General features: G+C 36.9%; 1 long non-coding RNA gene across 24 annotated transcripts in view; it reads left to right on the top strand.

Moving 5' to 3' along the window:
• Positions 1 to 11,082: 11,082 nt before the first annotated feature.
• The window catches only part of LOC102742234 (uncharacterized), a 676,629-nt gene continuing 664,574 nt past the window's right edge, over positions 11,083 to 23,137 (top strand). For 3 of the 24 annotated variants that reach the window (XR_014147834.1, XR_014147840.1, XR_014147843.1), the window contains exon 1: positions 11,088 to 11,961. This is a non-coding gene — a long non-coding RNA (uncharacterized LOC102742234). Of the gene's footprint in view, positions 11,962 to 23,137 lie in introns of all 24 variants that reach the window. The other 21 variants (XR_014147838.1, XR_014147823.1, XR_014147827.1 and 18 more) reach the window with 14 other exon arrangements.

The following is a 23,137-nucleotide window of genomic DNA, read 5'->3' as shown; positions in this document are numbered from 1 at the left end:
ACATTTAGACATCCTTCAGTTCCTGGTACAGAGAGTCAGACACCCTTACAAATGGGGATTTCCCTTATAGACGTAAATGTCACTCACAAAGAAGTAACTTCTCAGCGTTTAGAGCTTTTCCTACATCTGCTGTTTCTTAAAAATAATTAGACTAAAATAATCCTTATGCCAAAGAGACATACTTTGGGGGCAAATTCTGCTCCCCTTCAGGTTGTATCTGCTTGGCTAATAAAAGGTTGAGATTTCTTCCTGTCTTTGCAGTCTCTTAGCAGATAGACTGTAATGCACATCACATTCTGGTTTAATGTTTATTCAATAATAAAAGTATTTTCTCTCTCTACTACCTTTGTGGAGAGGATTTCTGGGTTGGGAAAAGATTTTATTTTTAATTGTATTTCCCCTTCAAGAGTTGGGTAAGGATTGTACATCTAAGGGACGTTAATATAACTAGTAAAAGTCAACTTTTTAATTACAATTTTTGATAAAGCTGTTACAGGAATTCTGTAAATCTTATCTAAGTGTCTTGTCAGCAATTGGTAATTGTGATGTCTGGAGCTTAAGCATAGATAGCTGAGCAAGGTGACTCCAAAGTTCCTTTTAGCCCCGAAGTCTATAATTTTCTCATACTGATTTTCTTTACAGAGTAGGAAAACTTGATTCAATAAACTTCTCTCATTTCATTTATTAACACGTTATATAAAAATTTATTATTTTGTGTCAATATATATTATTTTGGTATACTAATAATTTTAGTCCTTAATTTATATTGTTGGGAAGGAAAACTTTCTCTTTACCTTTCAAAGATTCTTCTGGCTGGTTTAAGAATTAAATTGATGTGAGGCAGATTAATAAGGGAAAATGGAATTTAATTTCATACATATAAGAACCCCACATACATGAAAGGTTCAAAGACAGAACGATAAAACGAGGTATATATGCCATCCTGAGCTAAGAGTGGGATAGAATCCTGGGGCTTCAAAGGGGAGGAGGACAATTCACAGGGCAATAAGAAGAGCAGATGTTTGGTAATTATATGTTTGCCTTACATACAGATGGGTCACTCAGATAATACCTATCTCTGGTAATAACTCTTATTTTGAAAAAGACACCCATTTTAGATTTTTTCTAGGTAGTTAGTGAGGAGGAAAGTTTCTCTTGAGCCAGCTGGTCTCTAATGTTTTCAGCTCAAAATAGTCTACATGCCAAGTTGGCACACTTTGGAGAGACCTGTTCTTAACTCCTGTAATACCAAGTATTATGCAGGTGATGATTTTCTGTGTGTATACCAGATATCAAAAAAATCGGAGGAACAGTTTTAAATTTTGAAATTTAGTTACTAATTAAATCCTCTCCCAAATATTCCTTTTTACCTGTTTATCTTTTCTTACAGCATTTTTTCCTTTTTTTTCTCTTGCAGTCTTTCCACCCCCTACTAATTTGTTACCTACCAAAAGACTGCTTCAATGTTTCTCATATGTACAGTTCCTTGGAAACTCACACTGGTGTCTTCATTTCCTTCTGAGTAGGATTTCAGTTTCTTTCTAACCACCATAACCTCTTGCGCTTCATTCATTTTTCTTAGGAGTCTCTCAATATGCATGCCAAACTAATGGCAAATCCTGTCTTGACCCCCATTAACATACTTAAAATTTATTAGCTCTTCCCCTTTTGTCCAGAAGCATAGTTTTTGTTAGGCAGGGTCTCCCAGGTTCTGGCATTCTCAGCAGCAATCCTGGATAACCTGAGCACTGTGAAAGCCTGTGCTTTAAATAAAGAGTTCCAAGTTTTGCCACCATCCTGTTCAGATGAGCCACTATTTAATCTTCATTTGTTATGGGCCTGACAGCACTAAACAAAGAGCCTCTGCTTCATATAAAAGCTTTAAAAAAAATTGTCTTAATTGACTCCTTTTGATACTTGCATTGTAGCTACATCCCCCAGACAAACTACTAGAGACACAATGATTACAAAGAGAGTAGAATAGGAAATGTTTGCCACTAGAACAAGGAACATAATAAATGAGATATGGGAGGGGCCCTGAAAGGCTTTTAGGTTTGCTCTTTTCTCTTTCAAAAAGATTTCTTGTTCATTTCAACCTCTAGTTTAAGAAGGCAAAGAAACAATGGTCTCTTAGCAATGTTTGGGAGATGACCTTTTCTGTCTTCAGTGTCTGAATAGAAAACTCAAACTCCCTAGAGCCAGAATCAAAGAAATCTTGTGGAAAAAAAAACAGCAAAGCCCCTAGGCAGATCAGGCCTTGGACCATTATTTCCAGAAAGAATATATATAAACAGAAGTTCCAGAAATAACATGAAGTCAGATTTCATGAACTATTCATCATATCTGATTTAATGGGATCATTATAACTGGCATTTGGCATATGTTAATAGCATCTAACACAGATACTTTTTTTTTTCCTTTTTGACTATTGAATGAATAATGGTCCATGCTTTAGGTTTTCTTAATGGCTCCTTAATATCAACTCTTTGGGGAAGAAAAACTGATAAAATGTATGACATTTATTTTATATTAGTAGCATGGAAAATGTGCATGTTTGTAATCAAGGTAGATGTTTGCACTGCAGCTCTAATGATTTCTCATGAAAAGTGGATGGTTATAAGGAGTGCATTTCCTCAGTGAGTATCAAATGGCAGCATATTACCCAGCAATGGGAGAAAAAATACAGACATGAGGACACTATTGCTGATCTATAAAGGAAGCTGTACTTTTCAAAGAATTCATCACTTAATGGAAGCTTTCATAAGCTACAAATTGATGGGCTAGAATTTTCCTTCTATATGTTAGAAATTATCTGCAAGAAATGCAGAGAGAAGACATTCTTTTGTCCCATTCTCACCTATGACTCTCCCTACAGGTACATTCTCTGTTATTTTCTAGTGTAGGAAGGGTAGAAAGAGGGCATTATTTCCTTTGGCATCTAGCCTTAAGGAAATTTCTAGATGAGCGATAATGTTGTGTCCCATCCCCTAACATTTTTCTTAGCCTCCTAATCTTGGACCATATTAACTAGAAGACTAGATCTGCTGCTGACATCAAAGGAACTTTATGTACAGGAAAGCTCAGAATGAGATGACACATTATCAACCTAATCCAAGAGAAGGGTTGGCCCTTTTGCTGGCATAGCATATAGCATTGATATAGGTCGGAGTTAGTATGACAGTGTAGAATACAGAAATCTGTGTGACTGGAAAAGGAGCTCATTTAAAAATTGTGTTCTGTTCCCTGCTCAGATTATAAAATATGGTAACACCTGTTTCTGAATGTTTCAGTTAAATGCCGTGGACCCTCAAATTGCCTCTGGCAAGAATATTTCCTCTCTTCTTTCCTCTTACGATAATCTTGAGTCCTTCAGGGTGTACACAACTGTTATTTGGATTCATTATGCAAATGTGCATACTCTTGCTCGCCAGTACTTCCAACTCCATGTTTCAGCAGCTTCTTTCAGAGAAAAGGAGTACTGAATTAGAATTTCCATATTGGAAAGAATCGGTTCCCTTCCTCCATGTCCCTTTCCTCTCAAATTCCTCCAGATGTTTCCTGCTGGCTCCTTTTTTTCAGCTCTCATTTTTACTAGAAGCAACCAAGAGACATATATGCTTTTCAAGCCCTTTTCCCAGCCCCATAGTAAAACTAGTCCCATCATTAGCAAGGGTTTTACCTCCTGCCCACCTGCAATGACCGTGCTAACACTGAAGTAGGGAGCTGGGATTCTGTTCAGCATTGCAGTTATGATCATTAACATTATTTATAATCTCTCTTGATTTCTTTCTATTGTCTCTGAAAAACAAATCGTATTAATGATTATTCCCTTGAGTACTTCATAGATGAGCAAGAGGGAAGAAATGTTGGAATTTGCTCATTGATGATCAAAATTAAGCATTCCAGTCACCTATGGAGCTTTTTTTAAAAGTACTGTGGGATCATCTATTAAAATAGATGGGGCTCAAGCATTTGTTTTTACCAAGTGCTTCAGGTGGTTCAGGTGCAGTGGTTACAAATCCTACATTTGGGAACCTCTATCAGTCAATGCAATTGGTTGTAACCACAGAGATTATGTTATCCGTATTTATTTTTTTACTTCACTTTAGTAATTACTCTGTTATACTTAAAAATTAGGTTTCAATGAAGAACAACAGTTTTATTTTCAGAGGTGTTAAAATGAGAGCATATTTTTTTCTCTAGCAAGCAAATTAGCTCCCTTGTGATTATGTTCTTTTTTTTTTTTTTTAACAGGTTTGTTTTTTCATGCTTGGGTTTTCTTCTCATTTTTCAGTTTTGGTGGTACCACAGGCCAGGTGTCCTATTAATGCACCATTCTGTCCATGACTGAATTAAATTGCTGCTTTAACTTCAGAAGAACCCGTCAGTGTGATCTTCAAGCCTCAGCAGTAACATCAGGTCCCATCCAAATGGACATGCATGCCAATACTAGGGCAAGGAGAGTTAACTACAGTTTATACATTTTTATTAATATTTATGAATATTTAAAGAACAAATTTTAATCTAAATGAAGGTAATATTTCATCCTTAAGGACCTGTGTGTAAACCAGTTAATAAAAATATGAATTCATCTGAACAATCATGTCACTCCACATATATAGTCTATGGAGCAAACACAGAAAAACTTTTCTTAGTATGTTAATTATTTCTGAGACTTTGATGATAGGTAAACTATCCAGAAGAAATGACTTTCTTCCTCTATTTTCTTTAGCCAAATTGCTTCCCAAGAGGTAACATAAAAAGCATTCCTGAGTTTCATGAATAGTTTTATTACCTGGATAAGCCATTAATGAAAACTGGACACATTATAAAAGCATTTCTTTACAAAGTTGACTACAGTGCTCTGAGCAATAGGGAGATCAGCATAAATAGAATTGGGGACAAAATTTAACATTTCAAAAATTTGTATAGAGCAACCATATTTTATAAGAGAGAATGCTGAATTATGTACTTCAGAGTAAATATTAAGTTCAAGCAAATGTTACCAGAACGTTTATTTTGTTCATGTTAAATCAGATTATATTTTCCCAAAACAAATCAGTAAAGTCTGTCTAATGCCATTAGTATGTTCTAGCCATGATTTAAATAAAAGCCTTGCCCATTAGCAGGGCATGAATAGTTCTGAGTGAGTAGTGCTGCTCTTTTTTTTTTTTTTTTAAAGATTTTATTTATTTATTCATGAGAGAGAGAGAGAGGCAGAGCGAGAAGCAGGCTTCCAAGGAGCAGGGAGCCCGATGCGGGACTCGATCCCAGGACCCTGAGATCACGACCTGAGCCGAAGGCAGACGCCCAACCATCTGAGCCACCCAGGCACCCAGTAGTGCTGCTCTTCATGAATGTCTTGAAGATATTAGCCAAAGAGATAAGGTTATGTTACTGGTGGGAGAGTCTGTTTCGTGGGAATGGAGGTCTCTGTCCTTGGATTTCCCAGGAGATTTAGGTGGGGATCTGTGCTGGAATAAAGACAGCCAGGAGGAAAGTAGCAAGCACAAAGCAGTTTATTACAGCAAAAGTACACTCTCGAAGTGGGAGAGTGGGCAGGTTCTGGGAGGTGTAACTGGCTGGAGGTTGTTTTGGGATTAGACTTTGTGACTCTCTGGGTTGGGAGGAGCTGTGAGTACAGTGGGGTGGCCTCTAATGGAGGCTGCTTCCAATCATTTGGGAAACTCCACCCACAGGTTGGGAGGAGGAATTTTTAACCCTACAAGGTTTGCACTGGGAGTGTCATGGCAGCCTTTCTCCAAGGGGAGGCTGTACCACAATGCAAATACATTATAATGAGTCTAGGGGTTACCTTGGGGCAGAGGTGGAAGAGGAGAGGGAATGTTCTGCACCTGTGGCTCCTGATTTGTCAGTCCCAAGGTCTCGGAAGCCACAAGGTCAGGATGCTGTGCCTGCCCCTGATTTTAATGTGTAGCTTATTTATCACCATCCTTGCTGCTAGTTCATGTCTCTATCATTTCCTTTCAAGGACTTGGGACTCTGCCTTGGGGCGTTCTTTCTACTTCTCACATCTAGTTTCTACCTAACAGTTATAGAGTGGATTTTGCAGTTTGGTTTTTCCTCCTTTCTAAAAGCAAGAATATTTGTGACAAAACCCTGAAATAAGTCGTCTAATTGATCATAAAAATGAATTTGGTTGGGAATCTAGACTACCATCCAAGGTTGCCTAACGAGAGGCATTGTTATTAGGAAAGTGGGAGTCAGAGGAGTGTGTGCTTGTGCGTATGTTAATGTGTGTGCACGAGCACACGTGTTTGTAAGTACTTAATAAAAGTGCTGATGAAAGGTCTTCAGCTATCAGGAATTAGTGAGAATAGCCAGAATTACTGATTCTATTGCTGCCATCCAGGAAGGAAACGTCACTAACAACCCGAAGAAGGAAACTAAGGAAGAAAAAAGAAGAGAAACATGATCCTTAAAGCAGGTATCTCCAGGGGCCAGCTGGTTACCCAGGAAGGGCTCAGAGTGGTAGGCACTCTGTGGGCTCACCATATTTCAGTCTGTTCTCTGTCTTTGCATAGTAAAAAGATTGTTTGTTGTTTAGTTCACTGACAATTGACTAAGCTATGGTGGATTTGTTAAACCTGACCAAACACTTTAGGTCTACATAAAACCATTACTGTGCTCATTTAATCATTTGCAGTTAGAAATGTAACTTAAGAGGAAAAACATGAAATCACAGCAAGAATACTATATGTATTCTTGATGGTTAGTATTTTTGAGCTCTGATAATTTACTAAATGCATCTCCATTTTAGAGATACCTACCCAGGGAACATGGTTCGTTGTGTCATCCCCTCCCCTAGACAAGGCCTATGACCAACTGAAAAAGTGATTTTTTTCAAGGTTCCTTTTTTCTAGTTGTTTATATATATATATATATATATATATATATATATCTCCCAGCTTTTATTAAGCTCTTTATTCACACTGAATATAATGCAACCAATAAGCCTGCCAATTAAATATGTTAATATACTCATGTTCATCATGATAAAAATTTTATTTTTTCTGTTTATGTGTCCAGTCTTATCCTACTAGAGAAGAGGAAACGTATAATCCTATATCAGTAACATTTATCACAGTACCTGGCATACCGTATTACCTTAATAAATAATACCTTTAAAAATTAATCTTTTCAGGCGCCTGGGTGGCTCAGTCGTTGGGCGTCTGCCTTCGGCTCAGGTCATGATTCCAGGGTCCTGAGATCGAGCCCCACATTGGGCTCTCTGCTCGGCGGGAATCCTGCTTCTCTCTCTCCCACTCCCCCTGCTAGTGTTCCCTCTCTCGTTATATTCCTCTCTAATAAATAAATAAAATCTTTAAAAAAAATTAATCTTTTCAAAAACAAACTTCCATTCACAGATTATGGTATTGGTTAATTAGTTAACTGCAGATTGAAATCAGATTACTAGGGTTTGAATCCAGGTACTTGTAGTTGTTTAACCTTGGGCAAATTACTTCACTAAGCCTCAGTTTTCTCATCTATGTCATAAGACTCATAACTGAATCTCATTGTTTATTTTTTTTAAAAGATTTTATTTATTTATTTGACAGAGAGAGACACAGCAAGAGCGGGAACACAAGCAGAGGGAGTGGGAGAGGGAGAAGCAGGCTTCCCGCTGAGCAGGGAGCCTGATGTGGGGCTCGATCCCAGGACCCTGGGATCATGACCTGAGCCGAAGGCAGACACTTAACCACTGAGCACCCAGGCACCCCCTGAATCTGATTGTTTAGAAAGACCTTTGCAATATATCTGGCCCAGAGGAAGTGCTCAGTACAACTTAGCTACTAATATTATTTAAGGTGAATTATTTTCTAGATGATGAATTTCATTTATTGCATGTTAATTTCCCGCAATTTAATCAAATTTTCTATGGATAAATTTAACTTCCAATTTTATGGATCCTTTTGTCTCCTTCCCAAATCCTACCTACCACAAAGAACCACTTAAAAGAAGCAAATTGAAACCCAACTAGCTTGTTTGGAAATATTGGTCAAAATGAATTGTTTGTAAACCTTCAACAAAAGCTATGTGAAATCAAGACAGGTTAGTATTAAGTGGTAAAATGCTGAGATGTAATTCATTTTAACAAATACCTGTTAAGAATCAACTATATGCTCACTGGTGTGCTAGAAAAAGAAGGCAATAATTACATTTATTGATTGCCTACTCTAAACTTCCTTGTGCTGCATACAACACACATCAACTTATTTAAGTCCTCACATTTATGCTGTGGAGTAGGTATTCTTATTTAAGTTAACAGTGCCAGATTAGTCAGTGCTGTTTCCAAAGCTAAACCTCATTGTTAGGCACTGTGGAGAAGATTTAATGAATGAAGGAAGGGCTTCAAACAAAACTGTCTAATACCCATAGAATGTTAGCACTAGGCCAGTGGTTTCCAAATATTTAACTCTAGCGTGGGGACTTCAGTAAAATAAAAGCCCAGTATATAGAAAAGACATTAGTGAGTGCTACTTTGGTTGAAGTAGGTTTAGTGGATTTCATTCTCTCTCTCTTTCTCATTTCTCTTACTCGTTCATGTCAGTATAGGCTCCTATCTTTCTATTTTATACAATAAGTTATAATACATCACTATCAAATATTCCCTGATTTGGCCAGTAGTAGCCTCTTTATCCTGTGTTGTTTTGATACGTCCTCATCATTCTCTGAGTACTTCCCAACTTTTTGGTCTGTCAAGACTTTTCCAGATTCATACCTGCCCCAGCCCTGAAGTCAGTCATTTTTTAAGGAGTTCTGGTTTCCTTTAGTGGAGAATAGGTACTTAGAAACCAAGATATGTGTGCTAGGTGTGCTCATTACTACTGTCATTTATATATTTATTTCTAATATATTAGAAATCCAATAATCTAATATTTCCTATATATACAAGTATATTTTTTATATATGGCTCAAATTAGAAAAAATACTGTGATGCATTGCTTCTAGGCCCTTTTGGAAGACACACATTAATATATCTGATTGATGTACATTTCATGCAGATTTCCTGAATTTGCCTTCTCAGTTCCTGTGGTTTACTAAATGACCAAAATTTCAGTTGCTTTGAGATTGAATTTTTGTGTTCAGTGCTGATGGGATGTACTAAGCCTGAAATACAGTTGCCATATCAGTGACCCCATAATTAGAGGTGGACCAAAAAGATTAAGGTAGTCACACAATCTACTTTAGATTCAATTCTATATTACCTAATTCTTCCTTCTAGTAACAAAAGACTGTAAACCTCACCCAGTCTGCTTCTATTCACTTGACTGGATTTTGTACTTCTTTGGCTCTAAAGATAGGTAAATTCATTCCCACCAAGGTCTAAAGACCTTTGAATTTAAAGAATCACATTTTCTTTTTCTTATACTTTCTTCCTGTTGGCACTGTACAACTATTACATATTTTAACTTATATTTAATGGAATTCTGAATATCTCTCATGACTTACTCCACTTAGGCAGAACATTCAGCATTATTGTGGTTTTATGTCCCTCCCCAGTCTTTTCGTTGTCTTATTGCTATGCCTTTATTAACTTCATTCATTCTGTCTAAAATGGTTTTCCCCTCCGGTTCTGTTGGTGATCTGTTATCTCTCTTTCAAGGCCCATTTCTATAGAACTTCCTTGTCAACTATCCTTTCTCAGTAAAAGGAGGCTTCCCTCTCTATTTCTGTAATCTATTGCTTATAAATGAAAAAAAAAATACTACACTTTGCAATTTCTTTTTCTTATTGGCTTGCATTCCAACAGCAGTGGATGCTATTAGAGCAGATTTCATGTGAGTTCACCTTTGCATTCTCCATAGCATCTAATACTGTTTAGAAAGAAAGGAAATAATCCCATTGAGCCACTTCAACGTGGTTGGAATTTGTTGGATAATGGTAGTAATTTGTTTTCTTTTTTTGTTTTTAAAAAGATTTTATTTATTTATTTGAGAGAGAGAGAATGAGAGAGAGCAAGCACATGAGAGGGGGGAGGGTCAGAGGCAGAAGCAGACTCCCTGCCCAGCAGGGAGCCCGATGCGGGACTCTATCCAGGGACTCCAGGATCATGACCTGAGCCTAAGGCAGTTGCTTAACCAACTGAGCCACCCAGGCACCCGTAATTTGTTTTCTATAAAATCATTATTGCTACTAAGCTCTAAGGAAACACTACATAATTCTTTACCAGGATATTGGGGCCTAGACCATGTGAGAATGAAACTGTTCCACATGTGAGTTTTGGTGATGGTGTTTCCTCGTAGCGCGTTCTTCACCAGGTATTCTATGGACAGCACTAAGTTTATTTGAGCACCCAGAAGTGTATAACATATAGCAAATGTTTGGTAAAATATGTTGAATAGATAACTTAATTAATAGTAGTGGAGAGAAGTGAACAGTACTGAGAAATGCACACATATATAAAGACAATATCGAGGTCCTAAAATCGCTCTGTATTCACAGATTTAACATGCATTGCTTCATGAAACTGATGAAAAAGTATCTGTTAATTAGTTCTCCAGAGTAAAGTTAATAATCCTGAATTACAGAAATAATATTCCCCTTTTCTTTAACTGTAGTAGATTTTCAGAATTAAAAATAGCAATATAGGAAAAAAATGTTCTAATCACCTAGCCTTTGATAAGTAAACATAGTCTATTTTCATTTCTATATGTACATGGAAAACACTGGTTTTTATAAAGATTGAAAAATTTCCTGAAATAGTTTAAAGTAAAACAGCAAATTAACTTCATTAATTTTACATTTTTCCATGATTTATACCTTTGGTTTTAAAAAGACATAATTAAAATTTAACCGCATTTTAGGTTGTTTTTGTGTTTTTTTTTTAATTTTGGGGATCTGTTGTTTATTCTTTTTTTTTTTTTTTTTTTTTTAGGTAAGGTCTACATCCTACATGGGGCTTGAACTCATTACCCCAAGATCAAGAGTCAAATGCTCTACTGACTGACCCAACCAGGCACCCCAATTTAACTGCATTTTAACATCATTTTTTGGCCTACAACTGAAAATTTGCCATTTACTCATATTTTGATATTGCATAAATGATACTAAAGTGTATGATTTTGAAGCTGTGTTAGCAAAGAATACATTTCAGTTAGGATATATTGCTGAACCAAAAAAAGAGAGAAAAGAAAACTTCATAGGTCACTGAGTGCAACATGATAGTAAACATTTGATTTACTGTATAAATCTCTCTGGATTATTTTACACAATGGAAAATATAGTATAGTGTCTGTTTACCTCTCTTGATTATTTCACTCAATAAAAGGGGTATTTTTCTTTTAATACAGAACTGACAAGCTATGGGTCAAACGTCAGGAAACAAAATAAGATGCTTTTTCTATTTACTCTGAAGAGGACAGTATTGAAAAATACTTTGTTTTTGTCATGGAGGTGCTGTGACAGCCCAGATCTTAGTGACTACTTACAGTATCTTTGTGGTGTTCAATAAAGGAGAAATGAAGAAATAAAGTTGTCATTTTCTTGGAGTTCTATCTAAGCTTTCATTCCCATGGCCAATATAAAGCATGCTTGTTGGAAACAGTCTTTGATTGGAATGAGATGCTTGGTCTGTTCATAGAAAGATGGATGACCTAAAGAGTTCTTGCTTTGCCAGCTCTGGAAGGGACAGCAGTGCATGTATGCCTGTTTGTTCTTTGTTAAAACTTCAGAGGGATTTTCTTCTAGCAGTGTAGCTACTTCTGTTGCAAGTTTTTAACAAGATAACAGTCCAGCTAAGGATGCATCAGGATTTACACCCTACTGTCCTTGAATTCATTTTCCAGTTATGGAAAACAGCAGTGAATGCAGAATATCAGAACGATTTGACAATCATTGTAACATGAAGAGAGAAGATGCTGGCTAATCAAAGTTTAGTTCATTGTTACGGCTGGGATTTTGATGTGCAACTCCGTTAACCTTCCAGTGGCAGAAAAGGTAAGAATATATCCTCACCATAAATATATTTTATTATCCTTTTTGTTATGGCCCTTCTAGCTTTTCAATTCTACTTTCTCTCCTCATCTTTTCATTTCCCAAATTGGCATTCAGTTTGTAAAGCCTGCAGTAGATTCTTTCATTAGATAAAAGCCAAACGACTCCCCTTTCCATCATATGGCCCTTTGTGTCTCATGGCTCTTAACGTTTGGTTTCTATCTCCTTTTTTATCCCTCACCTCTTATCACAGGACACCTAAAGTCAAGCCATAGCAAGGGCTCAGAATTGCCAGGACAGATCCTATTCTCTAACCCTAACCCTTTTATACATGGCTGGTCTCTCCCCAGATTGTTGATCTTTAGCTTTGTACACTTGGGGAACTCCTTTGCATCCTTGAACACACAGTTCTGATGTCATCAGCAATGTCACTTTCCCTTCTTTCTAGAACTGATTTCTTATGCCTGTATTTGTTGAAATTATTGACTTATTATTATTTTTGTCCATCTCTCTGTAAAATCTCTAAGAACAAGCATTTTACCCATTTTTGCATCCTATGTGTAGTACCTAGGTATAATCAGTGGCACATACTAGATGCTCAACAAATATTCTTTTTTTTTTTAAAGATTTTATTTATTTATTTGAGAGAGAGAGAATGAGAGAGAGAGAGCACATGAGAGGGGGGAGGGTCAGAGGGAGAAGCAGACTCCCCGCAGGGAGCCCGATGCGGGACTCGATCCCGGGACTCCAGGATCATGACCTGAGCCGAAGGCAGTCGCTTAACCAACTGAGCCACCCAGGCACCCTCAATAAATATTCTTGGAATTGAAAACTACCAAGCATTTCACCACATCCTCTTGGTGGCTATGTCTCTCCTAGTTAGCAAGCTATACTAAGAAATCTGTTTATAGAATTTAATTTTCTTTCAGTTCCAATCTTTTAATGCTCCATCATTTCCTTTCATTTTCTCCTAAATTATAAGAACTACATTACTTGCATAGCCATGTCTCCCTGGTGTGAATTCAGATATTTAATAAGGTGCCCTATTAAAATGAACCTGGACACCAGGAATTTTTAAAGACCTTCAAGCTACTACAGTTGCTGCCCCAAAGTCCATTTGTAGCCCATGAAAATATTGGACATGGGCGCCTGGGTGCTCTCATGTGCTCTCTGTCTCTCTCATTCTCTCTGTCTCAAATAAATAAATAAAATCTTTTAAAAAAAAAAAAAGGAAAATATTGGACATGAAGTAGTTAAGGAGTAAAATATCTGAGCTATTGTGAACTTTGGTATCTCACAAAGGAAGTAGTGTAGTATCCATTTTTCTACATATTATTTTCAGAATTAATACAATTTCAAAGTATCTTTTATTCCCTCTAAAAAGTAATAACAAAATATACCTCTCATTAGCACAATGTGGTCAGAATACTGAGGCAACTGGTTGAGAACATAGAGGATACAGAGTAGAAAGGAAAAGAAAACCATAGGCTACCCAAATATAGAGAGAATCAATTTCTTGGTCATAGGTAACCAGTGACTTCTATCATACAGCAGATTATAAAAAGCTTCTTCTCTTAAATGCAACTGATTAAAAAGTGTACTTAAAGTAGACTTCATTCAAACTCATGAGCCAAGATTTACTGTTTCCTCAGTAATGAGGACCCAGGTGTAAGTAATCAATTCATCAAAGAAAAAAGCATACAAAACATAGGAAAAGATAATTAGGACAAAACAAAAAGAAAATAAATTAGGATCACAGATAATATATTTGGTTCAGGGCTTTCACCAATCTTAAATGCTAAACTGGAAATTTATATCAGAATTACTCTAGATTGACTGCATCATCAGCTAAATATATTTATCCCCATGTTAAGTGTATAGTATGAGTTCAAGGTATTCCTAAGATTATATGTTTATTTTACTGATAGAAGAGTTCCTCGGGTAACTCTTGTCTTCTTATGTTCTAACAAGTTTTTTTTTTAATTTTTTTAAAGATTTTATTTATTTATTTGACACAGAGAGAGATAGCAAGAGCAGGAACACAAGCAGGGGGAGTGGGAGAGGGAGAAGCAGGCTTCCCACCGAGCAGGGAGCCCAATGCGGGGCTCGATCCCAGGCCCCTGGGATCATGACCTGAGCCGAAGGCAGACGCTTAACGACTGAGCCACCCAGGAGCCCTGTGTTCTAACAAGTTTTGTACTTAGTTTACATGGCCACTATAGATAATATAGAACAAGTCATAAAGTGACATGCAGGAAAAATTAAAAGCAGACACCCAAATTAATTTAAAAAACCCCAAATAAACAAACCAAAACATGCAGTTTCTAGACTTTGCATGTAGGGACAAGCATGTTGACATGCCTCAGTGTGTTTTGGAAGTATCACGGCATATGACATGTGGTTCTTATTGATCTGCATCCTGCTGAACTGAGGCACCAGCAAAGGGTTGATGTGGGTCAGCAAACACAACCAAAACATTAATTTCAAAACAACATTTTATAACATTTATAAACAAAGAGTTAAACTAAAAGACTATTTTGGTATTTAAATGAAAAAAAACCCACAGGTATCTTTCAAAAACAATGTTTCTAAAAGCATTTTCTGTAGAACATTATCCCATTAGAATAGATTATCTGCTAAAAAAAAAAAAATTCAATGGCCAGATATTTGGAGATACTGGAATTGTTTGCAAATTGTTCTAGGTTTGCTCGTGGAATCTAAAAAAATAAACTTAACCCCTCATTCACAAAGTCACTCCATGAACAGAGCCATTGCTTTCCAACAAGTCAGGCTTTTTTCTTATAAAAACAGTTTTACTTTCTTGAATTCTCTCTTGCTGTGGTTTGAGAGCTTTTTGTTTTAACAGACCATCTGAAAACTGCAGTTATTTTTCCCCTTAAGTATGTTGATTATATTCAGTGGCTTTAATGATCACTTGTGTGCCAATGACTACAAAATAAAAATTAAAAAGCCTTTTCTAGATTTTAATGATATCAGTTTACTTCAGAAATAATGAAGCAGGAGGCAAGCTTGAATTTAACATCTCTCTCTATGCCCTAATTCACTTCTACTGTTTTCTTAGCTCCCCCATTGCTTGTGTTGTTTTATAGTCTGAGCACAGAGGTACACTTGGAGAAGCATTGGATGAACTGTGGTAAGAAATAAATTGAACTATATTGAGTGTCCCAATCCCAGGACACCCATATGAAACTCTGGAATGTAGCCTTTGAAAAACTCTGACGACCTTGTGAATTGGCAAGAAACATCAAAATAGGAGCTTATATTGTGTACACTCCAAATCCAAAAGTTAGACCCGTCTTCTATTGTGAAACAATGACCTTTGTTCATCAGTGTCTGTTATGGCAGATTCTTGAGTTTGATGAGGTGAGACTCTTTAATTTAATTCTGAGTACAGCACATTGGATCCTAATGAGCCGGGTTCTCCCTATTGCCTCATTCACTTTGTCTATAGTTAGATGCTTAGGGAGACCACTAGAAGTCCATTAGATTAGAGTGAAAAAAAAAAAAAGGCTCCATGTGACCTAAGGGAGAGAATACACCTCACTGTGGAGTTACAGCCAAGTTCCTGCCTTACTGAAAGTTAAAATGATAAAGGAGCAATAAGTATTTATTTCCTTTTTTTTCAACTTTAGCTGTTTTTTTTTTAATGGGAAATAATATCCATGTGACTAAAAAGATAATTCTGCCCATCTGTCTATCATTGCAACAATAACAAAAAAAAATGTTTAAATGGATTTTCACCAAATTTGAAGGTTAATGTTAGAGTGGCCTAACTTAAAATCCAGGCTGGATGGCATGCTCGATGTTTACAGGGCTAGCAGAATAGCACAGCTCACAAAGGGCCTGGCATATAGTAAGCATTCAGTTTCTACTCAGTAAGTGCCAGCTATTTTTTTTTTTTTTAAGATTTATTCATTTCATTTGAGAGACAGAGAGAGAGGAATGGGGAGGGGCGGGATGAGGCGGAGAGAGAGAGAGAATCTCCAGCAGACTTCCCGCTGAGCAAGGAGCCAGATGACACAAGGATGATCTCATGTCCCTCATGACCCAAGCCAAAATTGAGTCAGATGCTTAAGGGACTGAGCCACCCAGGCACCCCTGATGCCAGCTATTTTACCATTTCCTTCATTGTCATCATCCACATCATACTTATGGGTTACAAAGTCAACAGAGATTCTTTTCTTTTACTGACCATACATTTCCCCCACCCCATCTTTTTTTTTTTTTTTTGAAGTTTTTCTAATGGGGAAAATATGTGAGTAAAATCTTACTTAAATTTTATGAAATCATTTTCACCTATATTTATATTCTCTGGGTAAGGAAGGGGTTTCAGGGCAGGGTTATTTTGAAAGGACATGGAGTCCTCAGTATTCTTTCAATGCTTACTGCTCACATTTCTAGCATGCTCACAGCTCTCCACGCATGCATCTTGCACATTATTTGTCAGAAAAAAACATATTCTGGTTTTATTTCCCATTGTCATGTGGTAATAAAGAAATCTATTGCCCAGATCTGCAGCATATTGTGTAATTTTAAAATTTAATTTAATTTATTTATTTGAGAGAGAGAGAGAGCATGAGCAGGGGGAGAAGCAGAGGGAGAAGCGGGCTCCCTGCTGAGCAGGGAGCTCGAGGAGGTGAGGCTCAAGGCTCCAGGCTCAATCCCAGGATCCCGGGACCACGACCTGAGCCAAAGGCAGATGCTTAACCACTTAACCAACTGAGCCACCCAGATAACCCCACATTGTGTAATTTTTACTTATATGTGTTAACTTCCTTCTCATCATAGTGAAGTCATGGCTCAAATCCATGAGGCAACATGATTGTTGCTGATGAAAAAATAATTCCTAACCTTTTTAAGATTTATTTCTGTTTAACCATAGAATAAAAATTTCCACTTAAGCCATCAGGCTTTTGTAGAACCTCTCCTTTAAGGACATGAGTTATGACTCTGCTTATCCTGTGGTAGAACATACAAAAATCTAGTGGTCTTCTCTAACCTGGTCTTCCCAGCCCCTCATTATATTTCAGAAATGTTCCCTATTATCTTGTCTGTTTCATTTTTCTTTCCACCATAATTTCCACTTAAAATATTTATAAAAATTCTGATTTTATAATTTATGTAAGATGGCAGAATCTGTTATTTGATAGCTATGTTGTTTTCTGATGTTCAAATATATATAGCAAGCAAATGCCCTTTTCCTCTTCCCCTTGACTTTAGAATTCAGCTGCATATAATGCGCCTTACAACTGACTAGTGGTTTTTCTTGTTGCAGTAATAATTTTTTATAATTTCATAATTAAAAATTTCAATGATTTTCATAATTCTAGTAGTTCATTACCTAGAAAATCAAACACTACCAATTCTAAAAACATCACAAAGGCGTAATAACCAATTGGTATCATAAAAGTGATTATAAGTTAATAAAGTCTATAGAACATAAACAGGGAGCTGTTGGGAAAAGAGAAACTGATGGAATGGAAATTAGATGCAGGAACCAGTTGTAATTAAGAGCTACTTTAAAAATAGCCGATTAGGTAAGAGATCTTTCCATCTGAGAGTAGAAGCCAAAGCATTTATAAACTTTCTCATCAACTAAAAGTGGAAAGGCCATTATAGCAATGAGAAACACACTTATGGAAGTGATTAAGGATCAGTATGTAGAAGACAGAAATGGTTAAGGTTAATTGCTTTGGTAATATCAAGCAACAGACCCAAAGATTTTTAACCCTATAGTAAAAGCTATCTTTGAACTTTGTATTTGTTTGTAGTTGCAGCAACCCATTTATGAGTCTGATGAATACATTCATGCTTTATTTAGTTTATCTTTTTATTCTCTTGCTTCTTTGGCAATAAACAAGCCCTTCTGTATCTATTTGCTATTTGGGCACTCAATATTTTATTCCTGCAGTTTCTTTTGAGATACAACTTTCAAGCATACCTACAAGAAAACACAGCATGCTAAATTTGGCATCCAAGAGCTATTCTTATCCATCTGTTTGCTTTGAAGTTGTAGGTGTTTAAGATACTGCAACTAATTTCTAACATTTTGAAAATGCATTCTTCTAATTATACTACTAGGTACATTAGTATACTACATATGTTTGTATGTTGTTTTAGCAAAGTTTTTAGATTCATTGTCTCACTTGACCTTTACAAGATCCCTTTGGGTAAGCAGAACAGGTGTTGTTATCATTGTTTGACACAAAAATAAGGTAGAAAGAGGGAAAGTGTCTTGCCTGAAAATTCATAACAAATTACTCGGGAGGGCTCTAATTAGATTTTACACCTTCTCTGTTTTATTCAGTATCTTTTTTTTTTTTTAAGATTTTATTTATTTATTTATTTGAGAGTGAGAGAATGAGAGAGAGCACATGAGAGGGGGGAGGGTCAGAGGGAGAAGCAGACTCCCCGCTGAGCAGGGAGCCCAATGCAGGACTCGATCCAGGTCCAGGGACTCCAGGATCATGACCTGAGCCGAAGGCAGTCGCCTAACCAACTGAGCCACCCAGGCGCCCCTTATTCAGTATCTTTAACATACTATTCTGTCATAAATTTTTTCAGGCATTCTTATAAGTTTCAGCCATGTATTTATGTTATTCACAATAACTTATAGAAAATTGAGCATGTAGACAAATATTCCACTATCAAAGATTTATAATAAACTTTTTGCAAATCACTTTACTACCAAAACTTATTTCCTTAAATATTGCAGAACTTCATTCAGCATTTATGTATGGTACTGTGGCACTATGTTTATTCTTTTCAAGCTGTCTTCCAATGTGTAAACTTCAAAAGGGCCTCTGAGTTTTATTTCCTCTTATACCACCTTGTGCAGATATTTGTGACTTCTAATCCATGGAACATTATTTTCTACCATAGTCTATTTTATATTTTATTTTGAACTCATAGAATGCTCGAGGAACCAATGAATATGGACACATAAAATATGAGCAATAAACCCCAACTCCAAATGGGAAATATGAGTTCTAGGGATGAAAAAAAAAATATATCGACAGTACTCTCTTAGCACTTACTAGGAGTCAGACACTGTTTTAAGCAGTTTATGTAAGAGACTGCATACTTGCTGTATTAAGCACTGAATTTCCTTCTAGCCAGATTAAAAAGGAAGAGAGATAGAAGGAGAAAGGGAAGGAGGGAGAGGTATTAAAGAAGGGAAGGAGAGAGAGAGAAAGAGAATGAAATGCTATGTATTACCATGTTCAAAGATTTGCATGCATTAATTCATGTGATTGTCATAATAGCCCTGTTAGGTAAGTTTTATTGAAGATCTTATTTTAAATAGGAGGAAACAAACACAGAATGGTGAAGTAACTTGCTCTGGGATACACAGCCATAAGTGTTACCACTGGGATTCTGACCCATGAATCTGGCTCCAGAGACTGCAAGTTTAACTATTTATTTAGGCATATTGCTGTTTCTGCAGTGGAAAATTCTCCTTGTCAGAAAGTAGAAAACCAATTCCTCAGGAGACAGTTTTTCCTGGCACTAAGTACTTACGTATTTATTAAGTGGGACCTTGTATGAACAAGTAGGCAAAATTCTCAATAACAGCTTGAGTACAGAAAGAATATTTCATGACTGTTCACTAGAGTCATTAAAAGAATCTGAAGTCAGGGTGCCTGGGTGGCTCAGATGATTGAGCTTCTGCCTTCGGCTCAGGTCATGATCCCAGGGTCCTGGGATTGAACCCCTCGTAGGGCTCCCTGCTCAGCGGGAAGCCTGCTTCTCCCTCTCCCTCTGCCTGCAGTGCCCCCTCCTTGTACTCTCTCTCTCTCTCTGTCAAAATAAATCATATCTTTAAAAAAAAAAAAAAAAGAATCTGAAGTCAAAATCCAAATAAGTAAAGAAAATTGTTTTAAGTGTTCTCTATGGTTAATCAGAAAAAAACAAAAGGAATAATAATTTGGCTTCTAATGTCTCTGCTTGGAGTCACTGAGTCAGAAAAACAAAATAAAATGTATATTGATGGTGGTTATGAGACCAGAGCCATCACAAAGTCGTGGTTTCCCCTGAACACTTAACACTGTCATCATTCATGGTATTTGGTATTTGGCATGGACTCAGGTTAAATTTGACTCCTGACCTTGCTTCATAGCAAGTATAGAGTAGCCTTCAGAAGGAGTGAAGAATTGGGGCGCCTGGGTGGTGCATTCTGTTAAGTGTCCAACTCTTGATTTCAGCTCAGGTCATGATCTCAGGGTCATGAGATTGAGCCCCACATAGGCTCTGCCCTGGGCATGGAGCCTGCTTAAGATTCTCTCTCCCTCTCCCCTCTGCCGCTCCCCCCCCACTTGCTCTCTCTCTTAAAGAAAAAAAAGGAGTTAGAAATCATTTTACCATTCCAGAATACATCACCTCTGACTCTAGGCTTGCCTGTCTTCTACTAGATAATTTCTCCACCTCAGTGAATTGACAGGCTGAGCATCCATGTGCTGGTAGGTCACATAAGGCAGCTAATCAAGAACACTTTAATGTTCCTCTCAGCCTGACTGAACTTTACACTGATTTCTTCCTGACTATAGGCCCTTGACCTTCCTTTTCTCAGAGCATTTACTTTAGAAAACTTGTAATTTGTAAATTCTTTCGCTGCTCCTTTGACATGTCAATCTTCTACAACCCAGGAATATCGTTCTCGAGGACCTAGGGGCTGTCTCTATGGAATGCAACCATCAAGAAAAGTGTCCCGTCTCCCAATCTCTGTGGGATGGTAGGAGCCTAATTCCAGTAAGGACCAGTTAACACACATGGGTGATCTAATCACATTGACCAGTCTTGCTCTAATATCCTCCAGTACTTTTCCACTAGCTCACCCCAGTGCATAAAAAAATCTCCTGCCTTTTGTTTCACACTTGAGTTCAAATTTTCTTCCTTATTGCAATAGTCCTGAAAAAAATCTTCCTTGTCTGTTTAGCCCCATCTGGTACAATTATTCTTTGACATCATTCAGCAACATGTGTAATTGTTGAGGCCATTTTCTTCATCTTCCAGGAGTTAAGACTCCATAGGAGTTGTAGCTCAGGCAGAGAAGAGTCTTCTAGGTCCACGTTGTGTGTGTGTGTGGGGGGGGGTGCGGTAGAGGGGCACCACTGAGTATTTTAATCAGTGCTTCTTGAAAACCTAAGAATTGAAGAAAATGGGCTTTTGTTTCCACAGGAAATGTTACAAGTAAAGTTGGACTTTAAGGACATTTTACAAGCATTCTGAAAATTTTTCACATTTAATTGTGTCTTAAAAGGATACATAATTTTTTCTTGACTCTGGTATTTACCTCCTTCTAACATTATATTGATGGTGGGTGTGAGACTAGAGCCATATTATTCTATGGCATATATTTGTTTTTCAAGGACATTCCATAATATTATTAGAAAGAAAAGTGTTTCCTTACTTGAGTGAAATTTTACTATATCCTTTATTGTGATTCAAGTATGGAACAATATAAAAGAATGTTAGGATTTTTTTCAAACTTCAAAATCTCCTGCCCTAAATAGAGAACCATAATATTTAATTGTGAAGATTATCATTATGTCATATAACCTTCTTTCCTTAACTGATTACAAATTTTGTTTTATCACTATTTTTTACTACCACTATGACTATTATTATACTTTATTACTGATCAATGTTCCATGTCTATTTTTTAAAATACAGACTCAAATGCTTAAAAATTACTTGACTTGAAGGGCAAATAAAACTTACACAGCCTTTCTATGGCCTAGCACATTAGGCACAGAAAGAAAAATATTGAATAATGTGAAATATTTCTAGATAGTTCTAAAGTAAGATAACATCACAATATAAAAAAGTATATTCACATGGCCAACGAACATTTGGATAAACTTCCAGAGACTCTAAGTGGTTTCTGCCCTGGCCTCTGGTTCCAAAGATTTATCTTTATTACTTACTCCCTGTAGAGCTCATCTCAGGCTGTGGACCCCTATTTCCCATCTCAGCTGCAACTTCCACTATCTCTGAGCTACCCTGTGGCCTTTTCTGACCATTCTTTCTTGATCCAGGATTGTTGATCTCACCATCATCAGATACTCTTCACATTACAGATCCCTTCTTCTTCTGCAATTATGAAACTGCCCTGCTACCTGACCCATGTGAACAATTTGGAGTTGACTACCCTGCTTCGCCAGCTTCTATTCTTTGGTTGTCTCTGGACAAATAGAAATAATATTAATAAGATAGTATCCCACAAGGTGGAGTGAGATGGTGTTAGAACAGGAGTAACTAGGAAGGGAGAATGTGAAGGATAGGTTAATGAGAAAAAAGGAGACATTTTCACCCCCTCCCAGCACCTCCTGGTGGTCTAATATGATCAGATTTTTTCCTGCTGATTTGGCGGCATAGACTTCTACTGTAAAGGTATTTTATTGTTTAGCCATTATATTGTTGCTGAGCTTTTAGATTTTTCTAATGTCTAATTTTTAAACATGATGTGGACAGAATCATTGTTAAGCTTTTCCTTAATTTTCCTTAAAATATATAAAAATATATAAAACCAATATATAAATGAAACCAAGTATAAATGATATGAGACTCTTTTTAATTTTTTAAGTTTTATTTTATTAATGTTATGTTAGTCACCATTCATTACATCATTAGTTTTTGATGTAGTGTTCCAGGATTCATTGCTTACATATAACACCGAGTGCTCCATTCAATATGTGCCCTCCTTAATATCCATCACTGGGCTAACACATCCCCCCAACCCCCTCCCCTCTAAAATCCTCAGTTTGTTTCTCAAAGTCCATAGTCTTTCATGGTTTGTCTCCCCCTCCGATTTTCCCCCCTTCATTTTTCAATTCCTACTATCTTTTTTTTTTTTTTTTAGCATATAATGTATTATTTGTTTCAGAGGTACAGGTCTATGATTCATCAGTCTTACACAATTCACAGTGCTCACCATAGCACATACTCTCCCCAGTGTCTATCACCCAGACACCCCATCCCTCCCACCCCCCCACCACTCCAGGAACCCTCAGTTTGTTTGCTGAGATTAAGAATTCCTCTTATCAGTGAGATCATATACTTGTCTTTTTTTGATTGACTTATTTTGCTTAGCATAATACCCTCTAGTTCCATCCACATTGTTGCAAATGGCAAGATTTTGGTTTTTTTTTTTTTTTTT

The sequence above is a fragment of the Leptonychotes weddellii genome, chromosome 8 (assembly GCF_054177405.1).
Source record: "Leptonychotes weddellii isolate Sample4059 chromosome 8, ASM5417740v2, whole genome shotgun sequence".
Lineage (NCBI taxonomy): Eukaryota > Metazoa > Chordata > Mammalia > Carnivora > Phocidae > Leptonychotes > Leptonychotes weddellii.
The sequence above is the reverse complement of the archived record's forward strand: the minus strand, read 5'-3'. Positions and strand labels throughout refer to the sequence as shown.